Source organism: Dermacentor variabilis, chromosome 1, assembly GCF_050947875.1.
Source record: "Dermacentor variabilis isolate Ectoservices chromosome 1, ASM5094787v1, whole genome shotgun sequence".
Lineage (NCBI taxonomy): Eukaryota > Metazoa > Arthropoda > Arachnida > Ixodida > Ixodidae > Dermacentor > Dermacentor variabilis.
In genome coordinates, this window is record NC_134568.1 from 275824150 (window position 1) to 275851827 (window position 27678).

The window sequence follows — 27678 nt, forward strand, 5'->3', positions numbered from 1 at the left end:
GAATTTCGTCGTGCCACAGTTGCGCGGGCAATCAGAAGTGTCATTAGATATGCTAATGAACTAATAATTTATTTGATAGATACTGCAATCTTTATCATGAGATTATAACAGGGTGGTGCAATTTAATAGACAGAAGGAAACATAAAAAAAAAGAAAACATGGTAGGCGACCCGAATCTTTGACTTCGGTGTCTCATAGTGGCACTCGCACATCGGCGTTGGTGTTCTTTAGGTTAACTTTAGGCGAACGCAATGCACGAACCGAACTCGGAGGCAACTGTTTTCCATTAATTAGCCGGTTAAATATCGTGCCACCTTCTTGTGTGTGACGTCATTAGTGACGTCTTCCGCTTTCTACTTCTGGGTTTCCAGGAATTTCGCCAAAGTCGTGCTCACGTAGCGCGGCTCTCTGAAATCTACGATTCTGTGCTTTCGTGTGCGGTAATCAGCGATTCCTAATTAATTCTATTTATTCAAGACACTTTAGTAACTCCACTGGCAATTAAACTTATGCTCTGATATCATATCTATAATGAAATCCATGAATTTTATACTGTACTATTTTTTCTATTTTTTTCTGATTTATGTTGAATTTCGTCCCCTTGTCGTCTCAGTGACTTATAATCAATTCTAATTATTCCGACGCTTCAGTAAGTCAATTTGTAACTAAACTTATGCTCTGATATCATATCAATAATGAAACCCATAAATTGGGTACTGTACTATTGTTTTTCTATTTTTTCTGATTTATTTTGAATTTCCTCTCCGGTCGTCTCAGTTATTTCTCATCATCATCATCATCAGCCTAGTTACGCCCACTGCAGGGCAAAGGCCTCTCCCATACTTCTCCAACTACCCCGGTCATGGACTAATTGTGGCCATGTTGTCCCTGCAAACATCTTAATTTCATCCGCCCACCTAACTTTCTGCCGCCCCCTGCTACGCTTCCCTTCCCTTGGAATCCAGTCCGTAACCCTTAATGACCATCGGTTATCTTCCCTCCTCATTACATGTCCTGCCCATGCCCATTTCTTTTTCTTGATTTCAACTAAGATGTCGTTTACCCGCGTTTGTTGCCTCACCCAATCTGCTCTTTTCTTATCCCTTAACGTTACACCCATCATTCTTCTTTCCATAGCTCGTTGCGTCGTCCTCAATTTCAGCAGAACCCTTTTCGTAAGCCTCCAGGTTTCTGCTCCATATGTGAGTACTGGTAACACACAGCTGTTATACACTTTCCTTTTGAGGGATAGTGGCAACCTGCTGTTCATGATTTGAGAATGCCTGCCAAACGCACCCCAGCCCATTCTTATTCTTCTGGTTATTTCAGTCTCATGATCCGGATCCGTGGTCACTACCTGCCCTAAGTAGATGTATTCCCTTACCACTTCCAGTGCTTCGCTACCTATCGTAAACTGCTGTTCTCTTCCGAGACTGTTAAACAATACTTTAGTTTTCTGCGAATTAATTTTCAGACCCACCCTTCTGCTTTGCCTCTCCAGGTCAGTGAGCATGCATTGCAATTGGTCTCCTGAGTTACTAAGCAAGGCAATATCAGTTATTTCTAATCAATTCTAATTATTCTGACACTTCAGTAACTCAACTTGTAACTAAACTTATGCTCTGATATCATATCAATAATGAAACCCATAAATTGGGTACTTTACTATTGTCTTTCCATTTTTTTCTGATTATTTTGAATTTCCTCTTCGGTCGTCTCAGGAGGTAAACCGGAAGTGCTGCGCAAGAAAAAAGAGCGTCACTCGATGCTCGTGCCACTTAAAGAATGACATGCATGAGTAGCAAGTGGTTTTGAACCCAAAAATACACATATACTCACTGCAAGTGGGCCACAAGGAATGATAACGTCGCGTGTCTTGGCTCACGACTTCGTTAGTAAGTCAACTCGAGTTGGTGCCGGTCCGTAAGAAAAAAAAAGATAATTTAAAACCATAGTTTCTCTAGTTTGAGGGCGTAATAGTTCGAAAAAGTCGTTTTCTTGTGGTGTGCAACCAGTTCGGTAAGTGAAAAGTTTCGAAGTGTCAAGATTGCGATGACCAGAGGTTAGCTGCTGCAAGAATTTCAGTCGACATATGCAAAATCTCTTGACAACTGACTAGGATCCACTTGTCTTTATAAGGGCGCTGATGCATTGTTAGGCCATATAAGTTGTAGAGGAATTGCACTGTCTTTTTCTGTATTTAATCTGCTTTAATAACGTCATTGTTAGCATAGGGGTCCCAAATAATTGCGGCGCACTGCAGCATAGGGAAAATAATATCGTTATAGGCAAGGATGGGTACATGCTGTGTAGCTAGCTTCAACGAACGCATTAAGAACAATTTACGAAGAACGTTCACTACGAAGGTGTCTATATGTACGTTCCAAGATAGCCTCTCAGTAATCCATAGACAAAGGTATTCGTACTGGAAAGAAAACCGTTAGTAGCATGCAGGGCAACTAAACAACAGAGCTTGCTTTTCATTTTTGGGAGTCATTCTAATGTAAACGGCTTGCTCAAAGTTAAAAGATATTTGCCGTTGAGTACACCAAGAAATTACCTTTAGAATAACGTTGTTTAACCCAATCTAACCTTTATCATCATCATCATCATCATCATCATCATCATCATCATCATCATCATCATCATCATCATCATCATCATCAGCCTGGTTACGCCCACTGCAGGGCAAAGGCCTCTCCCATACTTCTCCAACAACCCCGGTCATGTACTAATTGTGGCCATGCCATGCCTGCAAACATCTTAATCTCATCCGCCCACCTAACTTTCTGCCGCCCCCTGCTACGCTTCCCTTACCTTGGGATCCAGTCCGTAACCCTTAATGACCATCGGTTATCTTCCCTCCTCATTACATGTCCTGCCCATGCCCATTTCTTTTTCTTGATTTCAACTAAGATGTCATTAACTCGCGTTTGTTCCCTCACCCAATCTGCTCTTTTCTTATCCCTTAACGTTACACCTATCATTCTTCTTTCCATAGCTCGTTGCGTCGTCCTCAATTTGAGTAGAACCCTTTTCGTAAGCCTCCAGGTTTCTGCCCCGTAGGTGAGTACTGGTAAGACACAGCTGTTATACACTTTTCTCTTGAGGGATAGTGGCAACCTGCTGTTCATGATCTGAGAATGCCTGCCAAACGCACCCCAGCCCATTCTTATTCTTCTGATTATTTCCGTCTCATGATCCGGATCCGCCGTCACTACCTGCCCTAAGTAGATGCATTCCCTCACGACTTCCAGTGCCTCGCTGCCTATTGTAAATTGCTGTTCTCTTCCGAGACTGTTAAGCATTACTTTAGTTTTCTGCAGATTAATTTTTAGACCCACTCTTCTGCTTTGCCTCTCCAGTTCAGTGAGCATGCATTGCAATTGGTCCCCTGAGTTACTAAGCAAGGCAATATCATCAGCGAATCGCAAGTTACTAAGGTATTCTCCATTAACTTTTATCCCCAATTCTTCCCAATCCAGGTCTCTGAATACCACTTGTAAACACGCTGTGAATAGGATTGGAGATATCGTATCTCCCTGCCTGACGCCTTTCTTTATTGGAATTTTGTTGCTTGCTTTATGGAGGACTCGGTGGCTGTGGAGCCGCTATAAATATCTTTCAGTATTTTTACATACGGCTCGTCTACACCCTGATTCCGTAATGCCTCTATGACTGCTGAGGTTTCGACAGAATCGAACGCTTTTTCGTAATCAATGAAAGCTATATATAAGGGTTGGTTATATTCCGCACATTTCTCTATCACCTGATTGATAGTGTGAATATGATCTATTGTTGAGTAGCCTTGGAAGAAGGTATTCATTATCCTCATAATATTCTGTTCCGCAAACTCTACTAATAACTCTCCCCTGCTATTCCTAGTGCCTATGCCATATTCCCCCACTGCCTTGTCTCCAGCCTGCTTCTTGCCTACCTTGGCATTAAAGTCGCCCATTAGTATAGTGTATTTAGTTTTCACTCTACCCATCGCCGATTCCACGTCTTCATAGAAGCTTTCGACTTCCTGGTCATCATGACTGGATGTAGGGCCGTAGACCTGTACAATTCTTATTTTGTACCTATTATTAAGTTTCACAACAAGACCTGCCACCCTCTCGTTAATGCTATAGAATTCCTGTATGTTACCAGCTATATTCTTAATAATCAGGAATCCGACTCCTAGTGCTCTTCTCTCCGCTAAGCCCCGGTAGCACAGGACGTGCCCGCTTTTTAGCACTGTATAGGCGTCTTTCGGCCTCCTAACTTGACTGAGCCCTATTATATCCCATTTACTGCCCTCTAATTCCTCCAATAGCACTGCTAGACTCGCCTCACTAGATAACGTTCTAGCGTTAAACATTGCCAGGTTCATATTCCAATGGCGGCCTGTCCGGAGCCAGTGATTCTTAGCACTCTCTGCTGCGTCGCAGGTCTGACCGCCGCCGTGGTCAGTTGCTTCGCAGCTGCTGGGGACTGAGGGCCGGGGTTTGATTCTTGTGTTCATATAGGAGGTTGTGGCCAAGTACTGCACCAGGGTGGCCAATCCTGCTCTGGTGAGGGAGTGCGTTACCGCTTCTGGTCACCGGGATCAGGCCACACTCCAGGCCTGTTTGTGCAATTTTATCAACACGCGGATTTTTTTTAATCCGGTGGAAAATTGCCGGCACCGGGATTCGAACCACGGACCTCTTGCACGTGAAGCGGGTGTTCTACCTCTACGCCACCGCTGCAGACTATTTAACCTTGAACAGAGTTAATTGTTCGATATAGCAAACAGTCGTCTGTGAATAGCCTTATACTAACGGAAACGTTATCTAAAATAGCATTGATAAATAACAAGAACAACGAGCCCGAGAACACATCGTCAGAGCGCACCGTCGCAAAGTAGAGGAAGCTCCATTTCGAAAAAAAAATATTATGATAGTGGCGTGTCATCTTTATTTATATATCCTACCTTATAAAATAGTCTATTATGGGAGACCTTATCTAATGCATTCCGGAAATCGACATGCGTATATCTGTTTTCGTTTATTTATAGCTTTCGCGGAGTTATGTGTCACATCAACTAAATGCTTAGGGGTGGAATACCTTGTTAGATAGGGGACCTTTTTCTAGGCCCCCTTCGAGTTCCCCAGACCACATCGAATCGCACCACTGCTAAGTAAGGGATGCAGGAGTACGGATGCCACATTCCGGAGGCACGACATCTGCAAATAAGTCGGCGGGCCCCACAGCCGGTGGAGCTATTCAATGCTTGACTCTTCCAAAAAACGAAGGGATAGCCCTGCACTATTCCAGGTAACGTGAGTCCCGAAGCCAGACGGCTGTGATGTACCGGGAAGGCCTGGCAGTGTCGCCCCGGCCGCCTTTGAAGAGGGCATTTGCAAGTCAGCAAGGCAAGGCCGCAGGGAGCCGCCGGGTGTGACACCACCACACGGGCGCCTACCATTGGCCGAAAATGGCGTCATCTGAGCGGACTCTCCCATTGGCCGAACATGACGCGTCTTCCAGACATTGAAGGGCTTAAAAGAGAGGCCGGGAGCCCAGAGCATGCCAGAGATTCCTGGAGCATTCCCTGATTCACCTCTCTCGAACTTCTTGCCGCGGGCCGCAGCGTCCGAGTTGCTGCCGGCCCGTAATGACTGTACGACTGTTCATTGACGTCTCACTGTAAATAATGTAAAATAAACCTCCCAAGTTTTTCATCGCAAAATCCGTCCTCAACTCCTACAACCTTCAACTGAAATCACGTTGTGCATTCGTTAAAGCTTTTTTTTTCCCAAGAAAATTGATTGCACGTTTATGCATTATATGTTCAAGAATTTTTGCACATAGCAGAAGTAGGGAAATAGGATGCTAATTTTGAATGCACTTTTTCTCATTTGATTTATGCATGGGGTTAATTCTGGCAGTTCTCCAGTCATCCGGCAGAACACTCTCTCAAAGGCCTTAAGAGGAAGCTTTAGCTCGGGTGCTCCTATCTAAATACATGTAAAAGGAGAATTCGCTTTTCTCGGCAACCACTGCACCAAATTTGACAAGGTTTGTTGCATTTAAAAGAAAAATTTTAAATCTAGTGACTGTTTGTTTCAAATTTTTTATTTAGGTCGTCAATTTTTTACTAAAAATTTGCAAAAAAAAATTTTCAGAAAACAAAGTTATCAAGTTTACAACTCTGTAACTCAGCAAGAAAACATGATACCACAATTCTGTAAATTGCATCTGATAGTAAATATAAAGCGTACAAAATTGATGTGTTACATATGAATCTAAAAAAATTTGGTAATATGGAAATCCAGCTTTTGCAGAACCCTTGTAAACCACGTAACAAATTCACGTAGGATATAAAATGACACAACGAATTCGGCCGCTTTCAATGATATAACGGACGCCGTTTACAGAACCGCGATATCTGTTTTTGATGCATAGCTATTAATTTGTAAACTTCGTGATTCTATTTTTTTTCGAACTTTCGAATTTTCGAAAATACCTTTCACAATATTCAGGCCATAAATCGAAATTGCGCTTCCAACAGTAACTAGAATTTAACTTTCTCTCTCAAAGGCAACAAATTTCATTAAAATCGGTCCAGGGGTTATCTGAGAAAAGCGTTTTTGCGTTTTACATGTGTGTGAATAAGCGGGCTATAGCTTCCTCTTAAGAACAAGACGTATAAGTATTTTTAGCACCATTGCGCATTCAAAAAAAAGGGGGGGGGGCATTTGGTATATTATTAAGTCCAGGTGACTTTTCGACATATTTATCTAACAGTAAGCTCAGAATACCCCTTTCGGAGATTTTTCTGTCAGCTATAGAAGCCAAAGACACAGTGAAATCAGTTAGGCAGCCGTTGTCCTTAGTGAAAACAGTTTTAAAATGATTATCAAAGGTTGAAGACGCCGAAGTGTCAACACACACATCATCATCATCATCATCAGCCTGGTTACGCCCACTGCAGGGCAAAGGCCTCTCCCATACTTCTCCAACAACCCCGGTCATGTACTAATTGTGGCCATGCCGTCCCTGCAAACTTCTTAATCTCATCCGCCCACCTAACTTTCTGCCGCCCCCTGCTACGCTTCCCTTCCCTTGGGATCCAGTCCGTAACCCTTAATGACCATCGGTTATCTTCCCTCCTCATTACATGTCCTGCCCATGCCCATTTCTTTTTCTTGATTTCAACTAAGATGTCATTAACTCGCGTTTGTTCCCTCACCCAATCTGCTCTTTTCTTATCCCTTAACGTTACACCTATCATTCTTCTTTCCATAGCTCGTTGCATCGTCCTCAATTTGAGTAGAACCCTTTTAGTAAGCCTCCAGGTTTCTGCCCCGTAGGTGAGTACTGGTAAGACACAGCTAATATATACTTTTCTCTTGAGGGATAATGGCAACTTGCTGTTCATGATTTGGGAATGCCTGCCAAGCGCACCCCAGCCCATTCTTATTCTTCTGATTATTTCCGTCTCATGATCCGGATCCGCCGTCACTACCTGCCCTAAGTAGATGTATTCCCTTACGACTTCCAGTGCCTCGCTGCCTATTGTAAATTGCTGTTCTCTAACACACATAATTTCCATCTATTAAGAATGCGTCACTAACAGAGAAACTCGGCTTAATTGTTTTCCAAAAATTTTCAGGAAACTCCCGTATGAGGCAGTGTCACATTGTAGTACTTTTCCTCGACTTAACAAATATATATCTTTTTCTTTCTTCCCAATACCTTCTTATGTGTCAGATACAACTTTGTTAACTTACCCCTTATAAAAGAAAAAGAGAGCGCTGTGGTCTCAAGATATATCTCTTGCCTGCATTATTGCAGATGCTTGGGCAAAAGAAAATGGCCAGGAATATTAGATTTTAGGACCAATTAGTGTGGACGCAGAAGCTACCAGCGTGTTGAGTGCCCTCGGGAAGCCTCGAAGTGAGGCAAGTGCACCAAGCGAAAGAGCTCGACCATTCTGTTATAATATGAGGTCGACATAAGTTATGCTACATAATTTTGATAGAAGCTTGTCTGGGGAAAGAACTGGTTAGACAATTTGTCCAGAGGGATGCCGGACGCGCAGGAGTGGGGAGAACGAATAAGTTAACTGGGGGGTGCGCGGGTCAATACACCGCGTGTACCAGCTACCGTTAGTTAAGCTTTTCAAAGAAATATTTTTTTTAAAGCACGGTGCAAGATGGGGGTAATTATAAGACCTACGGTTATTGGTTGGCTAACTTTAGCTGGGACACATATACAGTATTCCGTTGCTAGGGATGTCATCTGCGCTGCGTTCCTTTTTCTTTTTGATACGAAAGCGTCAAATGGCTCATTGAGCGAGAAAGCCGGCGTCCGGCGTTGGTAGTAACGAAACGGCACCTAGATTCCCATTGGCTACGACGCCTCGGCACGAGCCCGCCTCGACATATACCAGAGCGGGCGAAAGGGGTCACCTGCTGCAGCAGTAGCGCGCCAGGTGTTGCGTGAGGGGAGAGGGCACCACAACGTCGCCAAATCACCCTCGCCCTCGCTCTTGGAATTCTGTGTTATAGACCGTTTTTTTCATGGGCACCACCATATTGCGTACGCAGTGGCGCCATCTATGGGCCGTCGGCATGCTGGCTTGGGCGAGGGCTCCGTCTTGTATGTCAGGTATAAGCTCGGCGCTGGTTCTTGGTGTTTGTTTTCGCGCTGGCGCGGTCTATTTAGTTCGATGTGGCGTGTTCTACGTGGAAAACAGTTCTGTGAGACGTACTCAAGTGGTTAAAGTCAGTATGGCCAGACTTTCTGCTGGCGTTGAGACGGGCGGAGCACGCGCCACGATATGTGGGCAAGTGTTTGAGCCTACAACTAGCCTCGGAAATCAATCGTGTATTTCTGAAAATTGCATTCACTAAGGTTACCTTATAGCAGTATTCTCCTTTAGTTCTAAGCTATGGTTTAGGAGCAATGAAACCTATGCAACGATCGTAACAGCGTGGGTACCGTTCTGCTACGGTAGTAGTTGTGACTTTGACAAGCACTGAAACTGTTAGCTGTAGATTACATTGCGTGACTACTTGGTTCAGTCGACGTGGTCTCCACCCATGAATTAAATAGTTTTGGTTAGTAATAACAGCATACCTTACAATATGAATTACACTTGTACAGCAAAGCGACCGTTTACGAACTGCGCGAGCGCCCGAAGCAATCGTAGATGCTGGATTAGAGATATCGTTGCTCTAGCGCATGGCCCAAGCATGCGACATCAATGTATATAGATCTATAAATTTTGTGCGGCATGGGACCACGCGAGGTCTTATTGCGGTGTTAGCCCGTTTTCTCTATTTTTTTTCGAGAAAAAGGATGACAACCGATTTTTTCTCGGTTTTGTTCGTCCAGCTCTCTACGACGCACTCACCCGTATTACAGAAATTTCGTCCTCACAAATAGCTGTCGCAGTCTTTTTATGCAATCCTTCTCAGATATTACGGCTTTACAGTGCCAAGAAGGCAATGTCGAAGCACATAGCTCATATATGTATCGTGCTGGCTCCCCAACCAAAGTGATCGCTGTGTTGAACAGCCCCATCAGCCTCAAACAGGAGGCTAGCGTAGACATACCATAGTGATTTCAAATCTACTAGACTGCGTGAGAACGATGCCGGCGTATCTCAAATATTTGATAGCGCCTGGCGCTCAGATGTTTTGGGGTTGCCTTAGGTTGGCCGTACATGTGCAAGCGCTCATATGTTTTAGTTCCTATGCCAAGCGATCAGATTGTGAGCAGATTTGCGCTTCCTGGCAATACATGGACGCCTGTTCTCTTCGTATAATTAAAACCGATACATTCAAAATAGGTCACAACACATACACACACCGCAGTGGCGTAGCCAGAAATTTTGTTCGGGGAGGTGGGGGGGGGGGGGGGCTCCTCACGTTGCAACTTGGCCTCCGCCTTAAGAGGCAGCTTTATCTCGGATGCTCCTATCTAAATACACGTAGAAGGTGAATTCGTTTTTCTCGCAACCACAGCACAAAATTTGATGAGGTTTGTTGCATTTAAAAGAAAAACTTAAATTATACTGTCTTCTGGTTTTGAATTTTTCCTTTAGGTTGTCAATTTTTTATTAAAAATTGTCGCAAATCACAAATTTTCACAAAACGAAACTATCACGTTTAAAACTCTGTAACTCAACAATGAAAAATAATATCACAATTCTGTGAGTCGCATCTAATAGTACATCTACAGCGGACATAATTGATATGTTACAAATGAATCTCGAACAACTTAGCATTATCGAAATACGGCTTTTGCAGAATCTTTGTGCACCTGTAACTAATTCACGTGATATACAAATTGACATACCGAATTTGTCCGCTTTGACTTTTATAACATATGCCGTTTGAAGAACCGCGATATCTGTTTTTGATGAAGAGCTTCTAGTTTGGAAACGTCGTGCTTCTAATTTTTTTTGCACTTTGAAATTTTTCAAACTATTTTAAACAAAATTCAGGCCCTAAATTGAACTTCCGCTTCCAACAGATACTAGAAGTTAACTTTCTCAAATTCAACAAATTCCATTAAAAGTGATCCATGGGCTATCTCAGAAAAGTGTTTCTGCGTTTTACATTTATTTGAATAGGCCGCGTCAGAGTTGGGTCTGAGCTAAAGCTTCCTGTCAAACAATTTGTCGAGAGATCAAATACATGAATAATAACTGCATCGCCATTGCCAAAGATGCTGCAAACGAATTCTTGAACGCTACGCACTGTCAAAACAAGTAATATATGTATTTTTAATAAAAACATATACTCGTATGTACCAGAAATTGTGCTCAAAATAACTGATATCAATTCTTCGATGTTTTTGTCGATTTAATAAGTAAAGAAAATATCACACGATCCTCAGAACTATATCAGTTCGAAACCAGCAAAGCAGTGCATGCCACTGATATGAAAAATGTAAAGGCCATGAAATGATGAAGTTGAGGACAAATATGTTAATGAAACTTTGTCATTCAACAACCTTGTTTACATTTTTGTACATATGCAACGGCCAGTGAAAAATCTCAATGACGCTGTCATTTATTCCAATGTATTACGCAGGAGCAGCTGTCACCGGTCGTGTATCGTGAGTAATTGCACCAAAATTATGGTCACAACAGAGAGCACCTATATAAAGCCGTTCTGCAAAATATACGAGGGCGAGTCAAATGAAAGTGAGCCAATGCAAATATATAACAAACGGGGAACTTAATTTAAAAGTAGTCTCCATGAGCATTTTGACATTTATCCCATTGACTAACGAGTAGGGTGATTCCTTCTCATAAAACTCCTTAGGTTGCTGCTTCAACAAATCTGCAACTGACTCTTTCACGTCATCGTCCGACACGAATCTGTTTCCCTTAAGCTGTTTTTTTCATTCGCCCCTAAATGTGGAAGTCGCAAGGCGACAGGTCTTAGCTGTATGGCGGATGTTGCAGCGTTTCCCGCTTTCACTTTGCCAGTTTTGTATTAACCACATCAGCGACGTGGGGACGGGCATTGTGGAAAAATTAAAAATTAAATTATGGGGTTTTACGTGTCACGACCACTTTCTGATTATGAGGCACGCCGTAGTGGAGGACTCCGGAAATTTCGACCTCCTGAGGTTCTTTAACGTGCACCTAAATCTAAGTACACGGGTGTTTTCGCATTTCGCCCCCATCGATATGCGGCCTCCGTGGCCGGGATTCAATTCCGTGACCTCGTGCTCAGCAGCCCAACACCATAGCCAGGTCGTGGAACAGGATGACCCCATTCGTCATTTTTCCACGTCGTTTGCTCTTGAATGCGACACGCAGCCGATCCGGCGTTTCACCATATCGGAAACGATTGATAGTCTCTCAGGTTTTAGAAAATTCTATCAGTAATGGCCCCTGATGATCGAAAAAAAAAAGTAAACAACACCTTTCCGGTGGAAATGACGGCCTTTCCTTTCTTTGGGGGCGGTGAATTCGAATGTTTCCACTGTAAGCTTTGCCGTCGTGTTTCAGGCTCGTAGTAGTGGCACCATGGTTCGTCCCCGATCACAATTGCAGACAAGAAGTCATCACCCTCATTGTTATACCGGATCAGGTGAGTCAAGGCAGCGCAGAACCTTCTTCTGGCGGTGGTTAAAATCTTGGGCATCCATTGCGCACACAAGAGTCGATGACCGAGATGTTCATGAACTATGGTGTGAACCGAACCGCGACTGATCTTCACACGCTCTGTCAGTTCATCGATGTTTATCCTCCGTTGTTGTCTCATCAGCTCATCAACTTTTTCACTTGTGTTGGGGGTGATTGCATGATGGCTTTGGCCAGGTCTTGGATCGTCTTTGCAACTTTCACGTCCTTTTTCAACCGTTTGCTCTACGGCTTCACAGTGGTCAATCAAATGAAATGTTCAACGTACACGGCAGCCATACGGCGAATAATTTCCTTTTGGGAAACACCTTCAGCTGTCAAAACATTCACGGCACCCCGCTGCTCAACTTCTGAAGTGTCCATTACGCCATGCAACCATGTTCAACCCAGTGTATGAGAGCACTAAAGAACATTGACCCTCACATCTGCGTGTCAATTTTGTAAATGAAAGATGCCTGTGTGCTACGCGCATGCCTCGCAGATGATCAACCGAATCATTATTTTGCGGGGTTGGTAGGCTCACTTTCATTTAACTCGCCCTCGTTCATTAGAAATGCGAAGATACAATGGGATATACAACTGCTTGATAAAGGACAAAAAAGTGTCACTGCAGAGAAGGTTCACTGCACGTATACACAAAATCTCGCAACAAGATATTTAAATATACGTATAAGTATCCAATAAATCTACGTATCTAAGAACAAGTCACTGTATATAATGCGCCAAACAAGGCAAATAAACACGTACCGCAATCACAGATTCACAGAATCCTAGATCCCGCCCCGATTCCATCCACTCCCCCCGATGTATCGCGTGCGACGGAAGGCGGTGCGTTTGCTCCCCGCTTTTCTCCTTTGCGCACGCAAGACTGAGCCACCATCGTCGGCTCACCCATTCCACCGCCCTACTCTTTTACTCGCACATACAGCATGCGGTCACGACGTTATTGCCCTGAGACTTCATACGAAACATGAGGGCGACGGCGACAGCAGGAATACGCCTGGAGTCTTCATATAATTGCTATCACAATAATATAATAATAGTATCCGGCAACAGAAGCGTGCCGTGGCCGATTACTTTCCGCAAAAGAAGTAACAAACGGTCACCATGCGACAATTCGCTGCGCCGCAACAATGTATATTCTTTTTTCCTTTTGTGGGGCGGGGCACCAAAATAAAAGAAAAACGCAAAGGAGCGTATGTTGGCCACAATCCAATGCTTACTTTGGGCACCTAATGTGGCTACCGAATGAATATCGAAAAAAAAAACGTGAGACGCTTGGTCCACCGGGAACCATACGCATAGTACTCGGTATTTTACACCGGCGAGACAAGACTTTCCGGAGAGGTTGCGCTCAAGTGAACACCGTGTAATCCGCCAAGTCTTCACAGTGATGGCGGTGAGCGACCATTGTTTCTTTTTCTCGTCTGCTAGCCAGAAGGCGTCCGAAAGTCTGCCAGGCGAAAATTCACTCCGCCAGAGAAAACCGCACGCGCACCCAAGTACGCCGCGCGGTGGTTTCGGGGCAACACAAGAAAAACGCATGCGCTCTGGATGGCTCTGGCAGCCCGCGAGTAGGGTAGCGATAATAATAAAAAAAAAAGTTAAGAGGCTGAATGTGTCCTCACAAATAAAAGTCAAAGTAGAAAAAATAAATACGAACGTAGTTACCCTGGCTGGCTTTACTGTTTTGTCATGGATGCTTTGGCGTAGGTGAAAAAAAATGTTCATATTATTTTATGTGACATGACGGCACAAATGAACCACCACAACACTTCGTCTCATCGTATCTCACTGCGTGTTTTGTCAACTTGTCTGATAGCGTGTTGATTTGGCTTGTCTCGTTGTATGATCCGGTCTAAGAATTTAGAAAAGTCAATGCACCTTTGGCGTCAAATGTTTATAACAGCATTAAGCCCACAAAGTTCCGGAATTGAAAATCTAAAGCTCGACTTTGGAAATATCAATGCACCTTTCGCATCAAAAGTTTATTAGAGCTTTAAACCCATAAATTGTGAGAATTGAAATCCAAGCGCTCCCGATTCCGCGGCCTCAGCGAGATGCCGCGACGAGCCCGCCCGCCACGCCTTTGCAACTTTCTGCTCGGATGGAGCTCCTTGCGTTACGATATGTTACTCCCGGTGCATGGGCGTTGCCGCGAAATCCATCCCTATTTCGCAATGTTCGCGCTAAAATGTTTTTTCGAGCGTGAAAAGGACATTCTAGACAAAATCGAGCATGATTTCCGGCGCTGGGGGTTCTTTTGGCCGGTGGCGCATGGACAGCACGAAAAAATTTCGGGCGGGGCTGAAGCCCCATAAGCCCCCCCCCCCCCCCCCCTCCCTGGCTACTCCCCTGACACACCGCGGCTGATGATGAGCGTCACATGTTTGCGCTTCCAAGAGCTATTTCCACATATTGCAGTTACCGATGCATCCAAAGGCTGCCCACTGGTTCCCTGATAACCTTGTATGAACGGACACTGCGTAAATTTCACAAAATACGAGCTAAAACATCTCCAAATTGTTCCGCAGCACGCGACAGCAATATTATAGAGTTTTAGGCTAGAGGACGCAAGCTGCTTGTGTACGCAATAACTAGGGGCGACGGTACTGCGCATGCGCAGACCCTGACGTAGGGGTCTGCGCATGCGCAGTACCATAGCCCCTAGTTCTTGCGTACGCAAGCCGCTTGCGTCCCCTAATCTAAAACCCTTTTCGAGCAGCGCCACGCCGGATCGCACAAGGCAGAGAGGAGGAAAGGCTCGCCGCGCGCCCTATCCTGCTCGCCCGATGATAAGGTTTATACACGCTTCCCTTGGCTCCAAACTCTTGCCTGCGTTCTAACTGCGCTTCGGCAAGGCCAAATCAAAACGCGCCAAGCGTCTCAACACGCTTGTTCGGCCGACATGTTCATAACTCGAAGTACCGCTCAGCGGCATTCAACTGGACATTAATGCTTTTGCATTCACGACTCATAAGAAGCGCTTAGGTTTCCTCTGATATTTTTTTTTTGTCACACCTTCCCGTAACTATTACCTGTTTTATCTTTTTCTTGTGATTCTACATGAATTCTGTTGCTTTTTTTTTCTTTCTTATTTGCAAACTTCCGCCTTTGTTCCGCCTCAACAATTTTACCTAATTAATAAATGTTTTCTCATTTGATAGTGATTCAATTCTTTTTTTATTGTCATTATTGGCAAATTTTGCCGTTTGTTCACAGTCTTAATTTCTCGCGGTGTGGCGAATCCGCCTCGTGAGTATGTTGTGTTTTAAAAAGACACTATCGAGGAATACTAAATATGTTTAGGTAGGTGATGTATTCGGTAGAGAGAAACGCAGCATTTATTTGACGGGAAAAAATGTTGATAACGCTAGTGAAGAAAAAAGTCCCCCTTTTGGAATTCCGCGCCCAAACCGCAGAGCCGGTACGTCACCATCGGACGTCACGGATTTCGAGATATTTTCGCGTGTTTGGTCCGTTCTTCTGCAGAAATTTTCTAAAAACTCTCTAGGCGAGTCTTTGGTTCCTTTAGAAAGCAGTGTGGTTCTTGCCTATCGAAAATCAATTAGTTAGCCCAAATATGTTAAAATCTGTGACGTCATGAGGTACTCTTGCGGGAACTTGAAGGCAGCGTCGCCACGGTTATTGCGTCTTTTGTGGCTGACCAAGACTGGTCACAGCAGGACTGACTTTTCTTTTTTTTGATATTTCAGAAATGTAATTCACCAACCTAGCTTAACTTGGTCTCCCTTTAAGGGCTCACTCGCTGCGTCTAGAGAAAGCAACGTAAATAGCTAACATTTGTCTACTTCACTTTCATCATCATCATCATCATCATCATCATCATCATCATCATTCAGCAGGAGCTCCAGCTATCTTACGTCTTACTGTAGTACGAAGGCCTCTCCTAGCGACCTCTAGCTGCCTCTATCAGTTGACTCCCAGCAAGTTCCTGATCTCTTCCCGCCACTTAATGCTCCGTGGCTCTTTACTGCACTTCCTTTCCCTTGGCACCCCATTCTGTTACCGTAGTAAACTGCCGGTTACAGGCGCATCCACAAGCAAAGGGAAATTACTACTCGCCTGAGAAAGCCTTCGGCAGACGTGGTCAGTGGCAATACATTCTCACTGATTAAGGTGAGTGCCAGCGCTGACGTGAGTCTAGTGGCATCCTCAACCATGCTTACAACACATGGCTTCGCCAGACCCGAAATTAAACAACAGACAAGCAGTCGCGTGGAGACGACTACAAACTTATACGTATCCGCACCCGGTTATGGCGAACCACATGTTCCCCGAGGCCAGGAGTGATAGGTGTAATCTATGTGGGGCGAGAGGGACCCTCGACAACATAATATGGGAATGTCCGTACTCTCCCGGGGTAACGCACAAAATAGGTAATAGAGACACTTGGGAGACCCTGCTGCGCAGCTCGGACTCTGAGCTCCAGCTCCGGCTCGTCCAACTGCCTGAAGAGGCTGCTGGGACCCAAGACCTCCCAGCCTGCATCTGAGGCGGCGGCACTCGCCCCCTGACCTTCGTGTCGGGGGGTGGGTAGATCACCTTATCCGTTGGACAATAAAGTTTATTCTATCTATCGCGTGCATGAAATGCGAGACGAGCGCAGCGCTGTCTCTTCGCTCGTCCACGTAAAGCATTGCGCTGTAAGCGTAGTTAAGGATGACCCACCAACAAGCGCAAAAATTTACATTGTCTAGTGGCATATTTCGACGTGCAGAAACGCTTTCGGGTCATTCAACGCCAAATGCACCAAGTGTGAACTTGCCCATCGGCAATTTCTTGAAAACAAGATTGTTATAACTGGCATTGAGGCGTTCAGGCATTTCCATAACATGCCATTCGAAGAAAACTTTTTTTCGCGGCGTGTAAGCGCCAGTTTAATTTCTGATCAAAAGATGACACAACCGGAGAATCTGTAAAAAACTGGAATCGAATTCACAAAATCTTTCTTTCGTCAGTGGCGCTCGCCGTTGGGCAGCCGCCTTGGCTCATGATGTGTGTGACGTCACGGTCGATTGGCAACAGCTCTTGTGAACAGTTCTAGCGAAAGAATCTTTTTCTTTTTTTTAAATGCGTACGGGCGTTGATTTGTTACTGCGCGTGCACAGGATTTTTGTTGAATTATTCAAAAGGACAGCGTTGAGATGACGAGTTCCTATTTCAGAAATCTAGTTAATTCCATTTTTACTGTCAATTATAATCTAGACAACAGTTTCATTACGAATCATAATAAGAATTTTCGAAATTCTTAATATGATTCTTTTCGAATGGGGCCTCTTTCCCGGTTCTTTATACTCTCACCAGGTTCTGCTGAACTTGTTTAATGAGGTAAAATTGCGATGACTCAAAACGAGTCCTAAACGCACGAAATAAACGGTCACGAATACGAAGAAAAAAATAATCAATTTTTTGTCGCTTGTTTAGCCGTTATACAGTGTAATTGTGCGTCAAGTCGGTCCACACGGAAATATCTAGAAAAATATTATTTTGCTAGTAGAAGGCATTGAAATGTTTATGGAAAAAATTTCGATTGAAGCCAAAAAGCATTTTCGAAATTTGGAAACCGTTCGATCCCACAAGGTTGGCATTTTTCGTCAATTTATGAGGTTGCAAGTTGACACGTCTCCTGCGGGATTGGACAGTTGGGTACTAAGGCGCTGTGGACGAGACCGCAGCATAACGCGTATCATATAACGCGCAGCATAAATATTACTATAGGGGTGTGCGAATATTAGAAATTGTCGAATAACGAATTGAATAGTGTCTTATTCCATTCATTCTTTCAATTGAACAGAGACTATTCGTAAATGCGAATATTTTTCGAGCACTTTTCCACTATTTCTATACGTCAACTGCACCCAAATAAACGTAATATTGGAGCACAACACAAAACATGAGAGCTTTCGTAGTAGGCCAGGCTACGTCATTTAGGTAGCCACACTTTACAGGCTGTACAGCGATCATTCGCACTCACTGAAGAGCTCTGTGTGTGCGAGGAAACTGCTTGTTCGCTCCTAATGCTCCATCTGCGCTTTTAACAAGCGACGCTACATCAAGGACTACATAATGACAGAAACTTACTAACTTTAAGGATACTGGAATATCAACATCGTTCTATGTTAAATGTGGGCTATTGACTGTTCGAAAACTATTCCAAAAGTATTCTATATTCGATCCGATTCGATTCGCTTCTGGCACTATTCGATTCGGTCTCAAAAATCACTATTCTCACACCCCTAAAAATTATGGTACCCGAGCGTTTTCGCATTTTGCACCCATCGGTACGCGCCCACTGCCAGGCCGCGAGTCGAACCTGCGACCTCGTTCTCAACGACAGAACGCCGCAGCCACTGACAAACAGCGGTGGATATGCCGTTTTACTTTACCGTCTCACTTAATTCCCATGGATAGGTAGACAGCTTCTTGTGTCTTAACCTCAAACAGTACTTCTACTGCTACTACTACTACTACTACTACTGCTGCTACTGCTACCTTCCGTAGATTTAATTATTCTGTGTCTCGGTAATTGTTCATTTTTAGCGTTACTCAATTTACCCTGTTCAATTCAATATCTGCGTCGCGATCTCGGAGATGGTTGTGCTTATTTTAAATTGGTTTGCTTGCTGCCAAGCAGCATTCCGTACGCTACAGTGTTTCCCAACTAACGTTAGCCAAGCTGTTCAACCGAAATAGTTATTCAAGTGACACGGTGCAAGACCGATGGTGTTCGGTTATCAGAATGCTGACAACCGAAGTACATAAGCTTTATAATTGTGTCTTGCGCCGTGTTTTTTAGAATTTATTTATTTATTTATTTTGTTTTTCGTTGAACAGTTGGCTAGCGTAAGCTGGGACATGGTATACTTGCACCCCGCTAAAAAAAATAATTAGGCGTGATAAAACATTCGACAGTCTCTTCGGTATTTTATAAGTCAATCTCCCTTTTATTTATTATACTTGAATATTCTTAACTGAGTTTGGCTCACAACAGGTCAACGGACAGGGAACAAAACAACATTTACGACATGGACGACCAGTTTGTTGTTCTATTGTGCGCTACAACTAGCCCGAACTCCTGCGTTGCTAAGTGTATTCGTGTCCGATTCCAAGATATTACTATGCGAACAACCGTAATAATAATACAATTCGTCCTTGAAAAGAAAAATCAATACAACTAGTAGCAGATAGAACGTGTGCTTAGAGACGAATCCTTACATGGTTTCGAGCCAACGTAAGGAATACTATGAACGGATTAAAACAGGAATATTAAATTGAGAGAACGGGAAGGTCCATTTCATAAGGCGTTTCTTTCATAAGAACGCTTTGTCACTGACCCGCCTTTTGCAATAATCTTATTAATCCTGACGATAGGCCGGAGCCCCCTCTTAATTAAGAACGATTCTAGAATACGAATGACGATTTGTGATTACGGCCGTGACGTTTTAGCAAAGTTGACTATCGAGCTTTTTTTTTTCTTGTCTTTTGCCTTATTACTGATTCCAAGGTACCATCTCGAGCCCCAGAGTTCAAGCTTGTTCCTTTGTTCTTGAATTTAAGCTTCCACCTGAGTCCAAAGAGGCGCCTTACGGTCAGACTTGCTATATTAGAATCAAATGAGTACGCGTACCTGCCTACATTGCGCATGCGCGTTTGAGCGCGCATTGTTCATGTTCTTGAACTGTTGTTTCCGTCATATTTGCATGTGTATCGGCAGAAATGTTGGAGCGCGCAAAGCCCGCCGCCTGGTCATTACGGTTTCCGCGCTAGACGGTGGAAGGAAGAGGGGTGCGTGTGTTTTGCCCTTCTTGCCGGCCGAGAATCGCTCGCCTGCACCTGGGGGCTGGAGTCAGCGAGGAAAGGGCGTTTGTTTTTCGCCTCCCTTCGGGCGTCGAAGAAAGAAAAAGCGAGCGAGACGGCGGAGGGAATGAAGGGGAGTTTTGATGGTGCGTCGGCGCGCGCGCCGCTTGCATAAGCCACAGACGACACAAAAGTGTGGGTCGCAGACTGTCGTTGGCACGCAGGCTGCGCACGCAGCCGTTCGTTGGTCGTCTTCGGGAGAAAAGAACGAGGTCGTGGCGCGGCCATGCGCGGCTGCGGCAGCAAAAAGCAGCAGCGGCACAGCCGGCGAGCAGCCTTCCGGACGGACGCGAGCAGCAGCGAAAGCGGGCCGGCGTCGCCATGGCGACGCGACAGCCCCCCCCCCTCCCCTTCCCCCTACCCCAGACACTCGGCTAGCCTCGACCCAGACGGCGGCGGGGAACACCTTCCCCCTCGCCGCCGTCTGCAGGCTCCGTGGCGGCGCCGCCCCAGCAGCTCGGACCTGCGTGTGTGACGAAAGGGCCGCAACGGCGGGCTGGCCGACACGTATGCGGCGGCGGCCAGCTGCGATCGCGCGCGCAGCTTAATTGGGCTCGTCCAGACAGGCCTTCCCCGATCACGGCAGGCCAGCCCTCCCCTCGCAACCTCCGAGCCGCCCTATTCTGTTGTCTCGGTCCTAAGTTATTGTCCTTCCGGTCGTGCTGTCCAAACGGCCGCTAGCGGCGCGTTCGTGCCGCGAGCAGCAGCCGGTACGCATGGCAGACCCACGAGTTATGACTGCGGAAGCGATGTGCGTGTGCCCAAGGTAGCATATTCGCTGCGGCTCTACCCGCAGTCGCGAACGAGGTAGCCTCGCTTGTTTTACCACCCTGGTTCGTAGGCGATCGGCCGCGAACTGTGTGGATCTATTTTATTCACTTGGCACCCCCTGTCAACCTTATTCTTTGTTTTATTTCCGTTGTCCTAACGACGAAAATACTTCGTTCCGCGCCTGCGTTTTGTGTTTTCCCTCAAGCAATTCGAACGGCAAAGTTCTTCCGCTAGTACAGCGCCAGAAAGAAGAAAGGAAAAACACTCCGCATGTTTCTTGTATTTTATTGCTGCGCCAGCGGAAAAAGGCGTTGCGCAGCGACAGGGAAAAGAAATGCTATACATTTCACGGAAGTGACCCAGACGTATAGTTGTACTGGTTGCACGCGCAGCGCTCGGGCTAAACTACTGTCGGCAGCCTTCGCCTTTACTCAACGGCTTCCTTTTCTTTTTTTTTTTTTGTGTGTGTATTTTACTTCCGCTGTCAGTACACGGTTTGGTGCATGTAAACCGTGGACTGTCAGCGAATCTATTAATTATTCTGTGAGCACTGGTGGCCTGCTAACTGTAAACCGTACGAACAGGCATGTGTTGCCGTCGCTGACCTTGAGGCGGCGCGCATTGTTCATCCTTCACTGAAGTGCGCACTTGGCACATGCTCCGCCGTCTGTATCCGCTTCATTTTCTTTTTTGTTCTTCTTTAACTATTCTAATGGCGACAAGAGAGCGCATGGTAACGGCGAGGGCTGGGTTGCGCAAAGCGGTGGATCTTGCTTTACTATTAGAGTACTTCAGTGCATAAATGTTTAATTGGCCGGTGCCCAGTCTGCTGACAAGGCGCAGGCCATCTCCAGCCGCAACGTGGATGATGGTATATGTACCTATCCCGGTATTCAAATAAACGCTGTGTGGAGCTCTGTAACATTGAGAAAATGTCACATCTGAGTTCTACTATAGCGCGCAGTCACCATGACAGACACGGTGTATGCTGCTAACCTTGCCGATTCCTTCACGGACCAGGCGTGTAACTGCAACAGCGATCATGCTAAAAAGGTAGTAACGTGTGCCATCGGCTTTTACCGCAGGTTGCAAGCTCATTCGCGCGCTACGAAACCCCGGGAGGCACCTTCTGCAGTAATAATGTGCGGTAAAATCGCGCCACACGTTGACTCACACTGCCGTGCTAAAATTGCACCCTTTCCTTCCTCCAGGCCTGGATAATCCAGTTGGAAATGAATTACTATGCAACGCTAACAGGGGCTTCCTAAAAGCTCATTTGCCATCTATTTGGGGCGAGAAATGGCTCCACATGGCTCGCTTTTCCCTGTGTACAATATATGTAACGTGGTTACGTGCTCCCGACACAATGAGACCAGGGTGAGACCAAGGAGGAAGAAAGGGCCCCCGCCTGTTGACCTAGGAAGAACCTTAGAAGTTCGCAGTTACGCCATCGGGACAGCTCTATCTTTTCTAACAAGAACCCGCGATAATTCCAGCGTACAAAAGCCGATTGTATGCGCAATCGTGTTCAATGATTCGTACGGTTTCGTGACTCATTAAAAAAGTTATAAAGCTCGCTCCGAGGCAGTGGCCAGAGTGCCTTTAGTATAGAGTGCCCATAATGCACATTTATGTGCGTCACAGAGAGACAAACGAGCAGCGTCACCACTCCTGCCAAAGGGCCCTGATTACGCGAGCAAGCGCAGATTTCAGATATTGAGCTAACTTTCGGTTTCGGTGCTTGGACATACAAGGGGCTTAGCGTTCGCATCCAGCGCACGCGTATTATCAGGACTTACACCAGGCGGTCTTCAGGAGCCTGCGAGAAGAAACTGTCGGCGTGAACGAAGTTTGGATGCGTTACTGCGCGTACGCCGTCCGTAATAGTAAGGCTGTGCAGTTCGCATGAAGTCCTTCTTATGGCCAACAATCTGGGTTTGAGTTGCATCAAACGCTTTGATCACACTTCCTCCATGCACACGTGAATGTGCAACAAAGTGGTTTAGTATTCAAGAAAGCTCACTCAAGTTTGGCGAGGTGCATATAATATTTTAATGCGGCACTGATATTATAGGAGCTGGCTTAATAGTTCACCGAAAAGATGTGCTACTCAGTGGGGCCTGTTAAACCCCTACACCTTAAGAGTTCCCGTCATTGTTTGCTCGAAGAAACACGTAGCTTGCAGTGAAGCCGGCTACGATGGTTTGGCCTTAGGATTTGGAAATGTGTAACACAAACGAGGGCAAGATTTTAAGGTTACTTTCTCCGTGCCATCTGCCATTTGTCGTCTGGCCATGTTGCTGCCACATTTCAAATCATCAGCGTAACCGACTGACCCATGCAGCTCGCGACAGTATTTTCGTGCGCTGATTGATGCCATACGTTTCTCCCCTTTGTTTTTCTGCAAGCAGTCTGCGGAAGAACGCAGCGTGGTGTTCTTGCTATCACAACCATTTCGTGGCAATTCTAGACAGAAAAAGAAATTGATATTAAAGACCGTGTTTGCGGCAGCAAGCTGGTTCTGGATTAGCAGCGTTGCGATCAAAACGGCGAGCAATGTCCACGAGGCTTTGGCAATCCCCGTAGAAAGGGATATTGCGGCGGATTGCGGAGAACATCGTATCTGAGGCAACAGGGAACACACAAGGCTGTTCGACGGGGGCCATTCGCCAGGCAGCGTGGTAACATTGTTGCATTATTATGGTCAACTTTGTGACTTCGCCTATGGGCCGCCGAGCAACCGCGAGACCAGAAACGATGTCACGCATCGGGAGAACCGCAGAGGCGGCGACGTTTCACTTGGTCTTTGCTGTTGATCGATGTTTTTTTTTTTTTCTGCCTATATGCGCGTGTGCTTGGGTAAATTGCGCCATCGCTCTCACTCTGATGGAGCGGCGCCAATTGAAGCTAGTTATGCAGAAATGTATCTAAGCTTGAATTGCGTTCTTTTCCCTCGACATAACGCAACGCATGCAGCGTTTGCAGCCACTGACTACGGGCTACCATGCACAATCTGCCAATTAACGCACAATAACATGGTCTATTAGACGAGAAGAAAGGGGGATAACCGTGGGTCCCTATTTTTATTAATCATATCATAAGAAGCCAATAAACAATGACACCAAGGGCAACATAGGGGAAATTACTTGTACTTACTAATTGAATTAAAGAAATGATAAATTAACGGAAATGAAAGTGGATGAAAAAACAACTTGCCGCAGGTGTGGAACGATCCCACGTCTTCGCATTACGCGTTTATTACATAACGAGGGTCTCGAATCCGGCAACATTGATGCCTTCAGGTAGCATGTATGGGTTTATTGACCAGCTGCCTTCACTCAAAAAGGTCACGTACTCGTGACGCCTGCGGCAGAAAGGATGTTCCACATCCGCCGCCAAGGTTCGCGAGTGGTGGCGCTGGTTAACATTCCCTGGGCTAGTTCTTGTAGTAAAGCACAAATACCCAAGAAAGTGGATGGGAAAACGGTGCCGCGGTAGCCCAATTGGTAGAGCATCGTACGCGTAATGCAAAGACGTGGGATCGTTCCCCACCTGCGGCAAGTTGTTTCTTCACGCACATTAATTTCCATTAATTCATAATTTCTTTAATTCAATTAGTAAGTAGAAGTAATTTCTCCTATGCTGTCCGTGGTGTTATTGTTGGCTTCTTGTGATATGGTCTGTTAGAAGAATTTATGTGGGTAAGTTTGAAGCGAGAGATGCCTCTCCTGTGCGACTACTGTATCGCGGGTGCAAATGATGGCGCCAAAGAGTGGCTACATGTATATGTCATCACGTAACTGAAAGACGGTTGTGGCGCATGCAACTGAATAAAGTAAATGCTTCTAAAATGTCTGCACGCGATGGCTTCGATGTAAAAATAATGTTCAGACCGCACAATAACGAGTTGTCGGCCTCGCGCTTGCGTCGTGCATCACACAACGTTGTCGTATATTGAACGCCTTGCTTTGAGCAGTGGATTTTCGGCACGAAGTGACACTTGTCAAAGGGTAAACAGCGCGACACAGAAGCGGACAAGAACTAAGGAAGGGACGGGACAGGCGTTACTAGGAAGATCGATTTCTTTTCCGTGCATGTGTTGAACTGTTTACCCAAGATGAAGCCAAACCAACTCGGCCCAATTGTCAGTTTATCGTTAGACGCTTGTCGAAGTCTGACGCGCATTCGGTGAATTAAAAAAAAGGAGAAAAAAAGAACGCTTCATTATTACAGACGTTATAAAGTTAAGGTTTGTTCAGGCATTATGTCGTTGAAGTTCAGGTATGTTCACTTCTTAACGTGCGCCAGAGTTAATGTCCTCTTCTTTATTATTTATTTCAGTTGAGTCCGTAAGAAATGTGGACGAAAAAAGATATCCGACGATTACGATTAATGCGAAATTTGAGCGCAGCTCGAATGCGTGTTTTCATTTCGCGGTATATTCAGGCAAAGAGTTTGAGGACGAAATCACCGCACCGACTGGCAGTGGGCCAGTGCTGTCAGCGCCTTCGCAGTGGGAGTGGCAGTATGGGAACGCTGGCATGACGAGCGGCATCGGAGGCAGCTGTGGAAGAAGACGACGAGGACGAAGGCGCGAGCAGTGGCACGGGCACGTTCGGGCGGTTACGGCGAGGTACGCCGACGCTCAACCCAGGAACGGGCGCCTAAGAGCTGCGCTCTAAAACGCGTGCCATCATTGTCAGTTGAACGACGTGGACTGGAAAAATTAAGCCAGATTGGGTTATGCTTTATTACTCTAGTTCGTACTGTAAGATAAATGCATCAACGACCCTCTTCTTTCTCCAAATACTCTATAAGAAGCCGCCAAGTAAAAGAGAAGAGGCGGAAACAACCGTACTCTCAACTGATTGCGCATTATATACTGGCACATGAAATGCGTGTGGAAGTTGAAGCCGATGGAAACTGCCAAAGTGAGAAAGGGATTATTTTCATTGCCTTGAAAATCGTGGAATTTCGAGTATTCCTTGAAATGTCTCAAACTTCTCGTGAATGACGGTTTCTTTTCTACAACAATCGGACCACTGCAGTAACGCCTATTAAAAGCCACATCTGAAAAGCGGTCTATACTGTAACGGTGGTGAGGGCGTGCTTGCTCGGCTGTCGTCCAAACGCTACTGGATTTTACGAAACGCGGCACAGTACATCCTTTTGCTTTTGTGCCGGCCTCTCTGTCGTCCTCGGCGAGTTCATCGAGTTTTTTTTTTTCAGGAGACGAAGCAACTTCCGGCTCTTTGAGAGGAGTTTGAACAGTGTATACAATTTTTTGCTTTCTTCTTTGAGCTCATGAAGTTCGATCTAGCGGAAGGAGTTGATTGTGCTCTGCCAAAGCTGCGCATATGTGGAGTGTAGCTTCAGCCTGAACGCCGCCATAAGATCTCCAAGATATCTCACTCATCTCGCAACGGATTGTATGCGAAAAATATAAGGCTGGTTGCTATTTTCAGCATTTTGATAATATGCGAGCTCGCGGCAACCATATATCATCTGCAAGGTGTAGGTGCAGGCAGGAAAAACATAAATGACCAGGAAATGGGGCGATTTGAACATTCAAGGCAGTAATAAAAGGCGCTGTTGAGCATGACTTGCGTCCCAAGTCGCTAAGACCGACGAAATATAGGCGCAGCCACACGTACAAAGGAGAATCATCTCAAGCGCTCGATTGCGCATTTCTCTTGCATCCCTAAATCTGTACCCCACTTATGGCCGTCATATGGGCTTTCCAGCTGAATTTGCGGTGTTATCGTCGCTGCAGCAGTAGTGTTCCCATAAGGATCATCATCACGTCAATGAAAAAATAACTCCCATGCAAATTAAAGGATAGGCTCTACAGCCGGATTCGAATCTGGTGCCTTCTCTGCGGAAAAATGATGCTCGAATCATTTCCGCCACAGGCACTGAGAGAAGCAGTGCAGAGCATCGCAAGCCAGCTGCTGCGGTGCACGCTACGGTGTACAAGACGGACAAACCGGCGCCGAGGTCAAGGAAGTTGGGGTGAAGCCGCGGCTGCACGAAGTGAAACATAACGTAGGGAAGAGGAAGGAGCAAATCCGGTGGTTCTCCAGGATTTGAAAAGATAGAGCGGTTGCGTGGGCTTACAGCTTCGGGGCGAGGGGAAGTGCTAGAGAGTATGCATGCCGCCACATGTAGTTTTAGATTCCTTGTATTCACACCTCTTCGCTGGCCCTGGCGGACACAGAAGCCCGTGCCCGACTTGGACTATAGTCTGCGGCCTGGGTAGAGGTCATGCGACTGTGCTTTGTCTCGGGCTTCGGACGGTCCTGGAGCAAAGTACAGTAGCATTCCGCTGACGGGCAATGTAAAATGCCAACCTTCAGACGGACAAAATAGCTGCAGAGTCTTCTCGCCAATGCAAATGTTTGCTGCAGTGATACTGTGCGAAACCTGTAGTCTCACTGCAGGCACTATTGCGCTCGCTATCGCGGTTGCTGCATTGACATCTAGCGAGAAACACGCCTTTGTTCGGCCTCGGCTCGAGCCGTCGGTATTAGTGTCTTCGTACACATGAACGCTCGCCAGTGCGCGAGTGAGCAGATCCAGAAGTCGGGTTTAGATATATAGCCCAAACCGATGTCGCTTCAACTGGCTTCCGTCTGGTAGAGATCGCAATGACAGCGCATCGAGGAGAGATAATAGAGCGCTTCCGGTTATTTTTTACTCGCTGCGAACCAGTGATTCAGCCCATCTGCGTTTACGCATCTGCAGTGTCTGATAAGGTGTCGCTTGCTGTTACATGCGTGGTCTGACTGTTGTAGTTTTTGTTCGATGCTGTTTTGATTACAGTAATTATGTGGTTCTTTTTACTTACTGTACATGTTCGCCGGCGTTGTTCCGAAGACTATAACTGT

The 27678-nt window shown here is 45.7% G+C and overlaps 1 protein-coding gene across 2 annotated transcripts in view; it reads left to right on the plus strand.

The window, feature by feature from the left end:
- LOC142564993 (uncharacterized) overlaps positions 1-27678 on the plus strand; it is a 45391-nt gene that overhangs the window by 8565 nt on the left and 9148 nt on the right. The window contains exon 1 of one of the 2 annotated variants that reach the window (XR_012824737.1): positions 20419-20786. The exons of the other annotated variant lie outside the window; for it this stretch is intronic. The gene's annotated coding sequence lies outside the window, so the exon portion shown is untranslated. Of the gene's footprint in view, positions 1-20418; positions 20787-27678 lie in introns of those variants that run through there. 2 annotated transcript variants of the gene reach the window in all.